An 8,492-nucleotide genomic window follows, 5' to 3' on the forward strand; every position below is an offset into this window, starting at 1 on the left:
CCCAACAGGTTCCAAGCCGGGAGGAGGTGGTCCTAGAGGCGCCGCAAGGCGACCTCCCGGACTCCAGGAGTAAAGGGGATGAAACCCCCCAGGGCTCCAAGTCTGGCTCTAGGCCGGACACCGCTCCGAAACCTTCAAAGGTTCCAGAGTCCGACGGGGGACCTCCTTCCAAGAGGAGTAAGTCCACCGTGCCGGTGGCCCCCGTCCAACCGGAGGCGCCGGACAATATGTTGGAGGCGCTCCAAGGCGCCTCCATCAACGAGGAGCACCGCACTATTATGAGTGTGGTGGTCCAAAAGGTTCAGTCCGCCAAGAGCGGACTGACTGAAGCTTGAACTAGCCTTTTAACAGGCTTTGAGGTAAGTAAAGAATGTGTAAATAATATTACCGCATAGACAGTAGCCCCTGATGCTCTGTTTGGCGTTCGGAAAGCCGAATAGAGGATCAAATAAAATTCGCAGGAGTCTAACAAAAATGAGTCAATATGCATATGCAGGCTTCTCTGCTTGCGTCCGTCGCACTGACTTCGGAAGTGGACACGCTGAAGCAGAACCTCGAGCGGTCCGAGCAAGAGCTCGGGCGTGCCAAGAAGCAGCTCGAGGACAATTAAGGTAAGAAATACCTTGTTTTTTAAATATATATAAAAAGGTGCAATTGCAAAGAATGACAGGATTGTCGTGGCTATTATAGGGGCCACGTCTGAAGTGGCGACCCTTAAGCAAGCGCTGGTCGAGGCCGAGAAGAGGGCGGCCACGGAGCGCACCGAGCGGGAGAAGTATGAGGCCGAGGTTGGCAAGGTGCGGCAAGAGCTCCAGGCTCTCATGGAGAAACATGAGAGTTTGGAGCTTGACTCAAAGACGCGAGCGTCCGAGCTCGTGGTGGCTATTGAAAATGCCAAGTCTGCCAAGGCCGAATCCCAGAAGACCCTCCAGGAGTTGGATGAGGTGAAGAAGATAGCGGTGGGTAAGGCATTCTTTATCCAAAGCAAACACATAAACGTGAGTTACTTGTTACTTACCCGAATCCGGAGCTCTCCAGGAGCATTCGCAGATCTTCCCCGGAGTGTGTCCGATGCTGCCGCATTCTATCGAGCCGAGGAGGGCAGCTCGACATAGAAGGTGTTTTGGTCTCAGTATGCTGAGGCCGGACACCCCGTGCCCCTGAGCGACCAGCTGAAGCAACTAGTCGAGCTCCACAAGGCGGCCGAACATGCCATGAAGGGCCTCATTGTTCGGCTGTGGCCTGGAGGGGCTCTGCCTGGGAGCTATTTCGGGCTGGTGCGGCGGCTGGTGGAGGCCTGTCCAAGGCTCGAAGTCATCAAGCGCTCCGTCTGCATTGAAGGTGTCCGTAGGGCCCTTGCCCGTGCTAAGGTGCACTGGGGCAAGCTGGATGTTGAGAAGCTTGTGAAGGACGGGCCACCGCCGGGGAAAGAGCATCGCAAGCCCGAGAATTACTATAAGGATGTTCTGAAGGGTGCCTGCCTTGTGGCGGATGAATGTTCTAGGGATGTAATTTTTTAGTGAAACTTGGTTGTTTTGTCCTGTGCGCTGAAAACTTGTTCATATGCGCTAAGCAATTCTATTGGAATTTAAAATATTACCTTCTGTGCGGCTGTTTATCAATTCTGAGAGATGGCAAGTCGTCGGCTTCTGCCCCCGTGCCGCTAGTGCTGGGGTGTTCGGGGATAAACCTGAGCGCTCTTTTTCCCATGTTTGGGTCCTTCGAGGGAGGCGCTCAGCCCAACGAACAAGGCAATCGGACTATAATGCGTGAACACTCTCACTTAGCCATAGAAATCTATAATTTTAAATTTTGGCGAAGCCCCTGGTATTCGGAAGACCGAGTTCGGGGCGCTATCCACGCCTTGGCCGGACAGAGTCGGCTCCTCGCCCTAAGCGGCATAAGTCTTTAGGGACTCAAAAAACCTCTCGAACAGCGACCAACTCTCGCTTCATCATGACAGTCAGTTTTAGCTTTCTCCACTGAGGTGCTCGACCCAGCTCAACTGGGGCACAATCGCAGTGGTTCTCCTAGTGCTACCTTAGCCGATATAGCGGAATGTAAGGCACCAAAACATAGGAGCCGGGCAAACCCAACTATTGACCCAAGACATGATTCGAAGCCGATGCATATAATGTTATAAGTTCGGGGTGCCGCACTTGTTTAAAGTGTTCAGACTTCTCACACCATATTGAGGGGTACTAAAGCCCCTGGCGTATTTTGGCCATACCAACGTGTATCGGTGCAACATGTCGTTAAGGAACATATATAAAGAAAAAAAGGTAATGCAAAAATAGACGAAAGCTATGCATTGTTTATTAAAAAGGGCTGCGATCAAAGCAGAACGATACAAATAATGCGATAAGTGGAAGGTTGGACTGGTTAACATGTCCGTTCCAGGGGCAAGCTGCAGAATAGTATGCGGAGCAGGTATACTGCTCGTGATAGAGACCACCTGGGAGTTCCGTAATGCAGCGTGGCTTGTCTGCTTCCCTGGTTCTTGCATCGTTTGTGCGGCAATTGAACTGCCGAACAGGCCTTCCGAAGGATGGAGTCCTGAAAGTAAGAGAAAATTAAAAAATTGGCAGCCCCTGGTACGGTTTAAGCCATGTTTTGGGCGTGCCGTGATGGTGCCCCTCCCCCTGTACCCATGGTATCTCTAGAGCGTAGTTATGTACGCGAAGTACTGGCGTCGCCTTTTTGCGAGGGTTGGGGCCGCATTGCTACGCCTGCTCAGATCGTGCCAGGCGGTCTTGTTGTAGGTTACTCCGGGCGCGCTTGACGGTGTCCGGTCGTTTAGTGGCCGGACTGGAGAACTGCCTGGAGAGGCTGCTTTGTACTTCCGCTGTAAGGGCCGCCGTGTGCTCCTCCGTTCAGAGGGAGCGTTCGGTGTTTCCATTGACCGTAATTACTCCTCGAGGGCCTGGCGTCTTGAGCTTAAGGTATGCGTAGTGTGGTACCGCATTGAACTTAGCGAATGCGGTTCGCCCGAGCAGTGCGTGATAGCCACTGCGAAACGGGACTATGTCGAAGATTAGCTCCTCGCTTCGGAAATTATCCGGAGATCCGAAGACCACTTCAAGTGTGCCTGAGCCTGTACAGTTAGCCTCTACACCTGGTATTACGCCCTTAAAGGTCGTTTTGGTGGGCTTAATCCTCGAGGGATCTATGCCCATTTTCCGCACTGTATCCTGGTAAAGCAGGTTCAGACTGCTGCCGCCGTCCATAAGGACTCTAGTGAGATGAAATCTGTCAATAATTGGGTCTAAAACATGACGGATGCTAGTGGGATGGTCCCTTCGATCAAAGGTGATCGGGCAGGAGGACCATGGGTTAAACTTTGGGGCGACTGGCTCTACCGCGTATACGTCCCTTAACACGCGCTTCCGCTCCCATTTGGGGACGTGGGTTGCGTATATCATGTTCACTGTCCGCACTTGTGGGGGAAAACCCTTCTATCCACTGTTGTTCGGCGGCCGGGGCTCCTCGTCGTCATCGCTATGCAACCCCTTGTCTTCATTTTCGGCGTTTAACTTGCCTGCCTGCTTGAACACCCAACAATCCCTGTTGATGTGATAGGCCGGCTTTTCGGAGGTGCCATGTATCTGGCACAAGCGGTCGAGTATTCGGTCCAAACTGGACGGGGCCCTAGGATTCCTTTTGAATGGCTTTTTCCGCTGACCGGATTTAGAGCCTCTGAATCCGGCATTAACTGTCGTATCCTCAGCGTTGTCGCCGTTAATGCGGTGCTTCTGCTTGTTGCGACGCGATCTGCCACTACTGTCTCTGGTGTCCAAATTACCAGGGTTCTTGGTCATATTGTTGCTACGAGCAAGCCAGCTGTCTTCTCCCGCGCAAAAGCGGGTCATGAGTGTCGTGAGTGCTGCCATAGATTTTGGCTTTTCCTGTCCTAGGTGCCGGGCCAGCCACTCGTCACGGATATTGTGCTTGAAGGCTGCTAGGGCCTCAGTGTCCGGACAGTCAACTATTTGATTTTTCTTTGTTAGGAACCGTGTCCAGAATTGCCTGGCCGATTCCTGTGGCTGCTGAATTACGTGACTTAGGTCATCGGCGTCTGGGGGTCGCACATAAGTGCCCTGGAAATTGTCGAGGAATGCGGCTTCCAGGTCCTTCCAACAACTGATTGATCTTGTTGGCAAGCTGTTAAGCCAATGCCGAGCTGGTCCTTTAAGTTTGGGTGGGGGGTATTTGATGGCATGGAAATCATCACCACGGGCCATGTGGATATGAAGGAGATAATCCTCGATCCATACCGCAGGATCTGTTGTGCCATCATATGATTCGATGTTTACGGCTTTGAAACCCTCGGGGATTTGATGATCCATTATTTCGTCTGTAAAGCATAGTGGGTGTGCAGCGCCTCTGTACTGGGCTATATCATGACGTAGCTCCAATGAGCCTTGTCTACTGTGTTCGGCCCTGCCGAATTTGTGGCCGGCGTGACGGTTGCCGTCTCGAGCCGTGGGGCGCCCACGCAATCCGTAGATCGATCTTGTTTGTCTTGCCTTGTCCTCCAACATGTCTCGTAAGTCTGGCGCATATTCCCGTGCCTTGGTACGGGGTGCGGCTTGAGTGGAGGGCCGAGAGGCCTCTCTGTCGCGGCCACGAGGTGGCCGGTCGGCCGCATCAAATGCTTCCTCCTCTAATCGGGGTAGCAACCTGCGCTTTGGGTAGCTCTTGGAGGGGCGTTCGAGTTTATGCTCTTCGGCCGCAAGGACTTCAGTCCATCTGTCGACTAGCAAATCTTGATCAGCTCTAAGTTGTTGCTGTTTTTTCTTGAGGCTTCTTGCTGTGGCCATAAGCCTGCATTGAAAACGCTCTTGCTCGACGGGATCCTCTGGCACGACGAATTTGTCGTTGTCGAGGCTTGCCTCGTCTTCGGAGGGAGGCATATAATTATCGTCCTCGACCTCTCTGTCTGCCGCTCTCTCATGAGGGCTGGTTTCTCCATCCTCCTGTGCTAAATCTTGCTGGAGGGGGTTTTCTTCGATGCTTTCCGGAGTATTATTATCTCCCGTGATGTAATCACCGTATTTGTTTTGGCGGGATTTTGAGCGGCGCCGCTGGCGCCGGCGCTTAGGCTGTTTCTTGGAGGGGTCATCCTCCGCTGTTCCATCGCCATCTCCCTCTTTTGGGGTGTCCACCATGTATATGTCATATGACGAGGTGGCTTTCCAGGGCCTAGTAGGCGCTGTTTCTTCATCATCTCCTTCATCGGCGTCCATACCGTCGATGTCTTCGGAGTCGAAGTCGAGCATGTCGGTTAAGTCGTCGACAGTGGCTACAAAGTGGATGGTGGGTGGGCTTTGAATTTCTTCATCGTCCCTACCCCAACCTTGCTGACCGTAGTCCGGCCAGGGCTCTCCTGATAAAGAGAGAGACTTCAGTGACTTCAGGATATCGCCGAAAGGCGAGTGCTGAAAGATGTCCGTGGCGGTGAACTCATGATCGGCGCCCAATCGGATTCGATCGGCAGGGGCACGGAGGGTTCGGAGTCCGGAGAGGAGTTCGGCTCCTTGGAGTCACGAGTCTCGTAGAGTACGGGGCTGGTGGTCCGCTCAATCGCCGTTAGGGTAGCAACCCCCGAGGTGGCGTCCAACCGCCCATCCTCGATCAGCGCAGTTGGCTCCGAATTGAGGGTCAGAGCCGATGCGGGTGCGGCCTCCAGGGCACTGTTCAGCGGCAGAGCTAGATCATGCTCGTCGTGACAGTGCGGCGCGCTTGGCAGCGGCTCGAATCCGTCGAAGATCAAGTCCCTGCGGATGTCAGCCGTGTAGTTTAAACTTCCAAATCTGACCTGACGGCCAGGGGCATAGCTTTCGATCTGCTCCAGATGGCCGAGCGAATCGGCCCGCAGTGCGAAGCCGCCGAAGACGAAGATCTGTCCGGGGAGGAAGGTCTCACCCTGGACTGCATTGCTATTGATGATCGTAGGAGCCATAGAGCCTGACGGCGATGACACAGAGGAACTCTCAATGAAAGCACCAATGTCGGTGTCAAAACCGGCGGATCTCAGGTAGGGGGTCCCGAACTGCGCGTCTAGGTTGGATGGTAACATGAGGCAAGGGACACGAAGTTTTACCTAGGTTTGGGCCCTCTCGATGGAGGTAAAACCCTACGTCCCGCTTGATTAATATTGATGATATGGGTAGTACAAGAGTAGATCTACCACGAGATCGGAGAGGCTAAACCCTAGAAGCAAGCCTATGGTATGATTGTTGATGTGTATGTTGTCCTACGGACTAAAACCCTCCGGTTTATATAGACACCGGAGAGGGTTAGGGTTACACAAAGTTGGTTACAATGGTAGGAGATCTTCATATCCGTATCTCCAAGCTTGCCTTCCACACCAAGGAAAGTCCCTTCCGGACACGGGACGGAGTCTTCAATCTTGTATCTTCACAGTCCAGGAGTCCGGCTGAAGGTATAGTCCGGCCATCCGGACACCCCCTAATCCAGGACTCCCTCAACGGGCGTTTCACAGGGCATCCTTCTACCTAATGTTTCTTCCCCCCTCCCCCCAATGATTTTCAGGGGGTGTGGGCCCTTCCTCCCTCGATCCTTAATTCTAATGGTCCACGTCAACCAGTCCGTGAAACTCCGTAACCCCCTCCCCCCTCCTAATGGTCCATGTCAACCAGTCCGTGACCCCCCCCCCCCCCCCGCCCCTCATTGATGTAGCATTATGTTGGGGAACATAGTAATTTCAAAAAAATTCCTACGCACACGCAAGATCATGGTGATGCATAGCAACGAAAGGCGAGAGTGTTGTTCACGTAAAAGCGGAAGCGTTAGCACAACGCGGTTGATGTAGTCGTACGTCTTCACGATCTGACCGATCAAGTACCGAACGCACGGCACCTCCGAGTTCTGCACACGTTCAACTTGATGACGTCCCTTGAACTCTGATCTAGCCGAGTGTTGAGGGAGAGTTTCGTCAGCACGACGGCATGGTGACGATGATGATGTTCTACCGACGCAGGGCTTCGCCTAAGCACCGCTACGATATGATCGAGGTGGATTATGGTGGAGAGGGGCACCGCACATGGCTAAGAGATCAAGAGATCAATTGTTGTGTCTATGGGGTGCCCCTGGCCACGTATATAAAGGAGTGGAGGTGGGGGGAGAGGGTCGGCCCCTATGGCGCGCCCTGGAGGAGTCCTACTCCCACCGGGAGTAGGATCCCCCCCTTCCAAGTAGTAGGAGTAGGAGTCAAGGCAAGGGAAGAGAGAAGAGAAGGAAGGAGGGGGCGCAGCCCCTCCCCCTAGTCCAATTCGGACTAGGCCTTGGGGGGGCGCCCAACCTCTCCTCTCTCTTTCCCCTAAAGCCCAATAAGGCCCATATACTTCCCGGCGAATTCCCGTAACTCTCCGGTACCCCGAAAAATACCCGAATCACTCGGAACCTTTCCGATGTCCGAATATAGTCGTCCAATATATCGATCTTTACGTATCGACCATTTCGAGACTCCTCGTCATGTCCCCGATCTTATCCGGGACTCCGACCAAGACACATCTCCGATCAATAACCAATAGCGGAACCTGGATGCTCATATTGGTTCCCACATATTCTACGAAGATCTTTATCGGTCAAACCGCATAACAACCCACGTTGTTCCCTTTGTCATCGGTATGTTACTTGCCCGAGATTCGATCGTCGGTATCTCAATACCTAGTTCAATCTCGTTACCGGCAAGTCTCTTTACTCGTTCTGTAATACATCATCCCGCAACTAACTCATTAGCTGCAATGCTTGCAAGGCTTATAGTGATGTGCATTACCGAGTGGGCCCAGAGATACCTCTCCGACAATCGGAGTGACAAATCCTAATCTCGAAATACGCCAACCCAACAAGTACCTTCGGAGACACCTGTAGAGCACCTTTATAATCACCCAGTTACATTGTGACGTTTGGTGGCGCACAAAGTGTTCCTCCGATAAACGGGAGTTGCATAATCTCATAGTCATAGGAACATGTATAAGTCATGAAGAAAGCAATAGAAACAAACTAAACGATCAAGTGCTAAGCTAACGGAATGGGTCAAGTAAATCACATCATTCTCCTAATGATGTGATCCCGTTAATCAAATGACAACTCATGTCTATGGTTAGAAAACATAACCATCTTTGATCAACGAGCTAGTCAAGTAGAGGCATACTAATGACACTCTGTTTGTCTATGTATTCACACATGTATTATGTTTCCGGTTAATACAATTCTAGCATGAATAATAAACATTTATCATGATATAAGGAAATAAAATAACTTTATTATTGCCTCTAGGGCATATTTCCTTCAGTCTTTCACTTGCACTAGAGTCAATAATCTAGTTCACATCACCATGTGATTTAATACCAATAGTTCACATCACCATGTGATTAACACCCATAGTTCACATCAACATGTGACCAACACCCAAAGGGTTTACTAGAGTCAATAATCTAGTTCACATCGCTATGTGATTAACACCC

Source organism: Triticum aestivum, chromosome 5A, assembly GCF_018294505.1.
Source record: "Triticum aestivum cultivar Chinese Spring chromosome 5A, IWGSC CS RefSeq v2.1, whole genome shotgun sequence".
Classification (NCBI taxonomy): Eukaryota; Viridiplantae; Streptophyta; class Magnoliopsida; order Poales; family Poaceae; genus Triticum; species Triticum aestivum.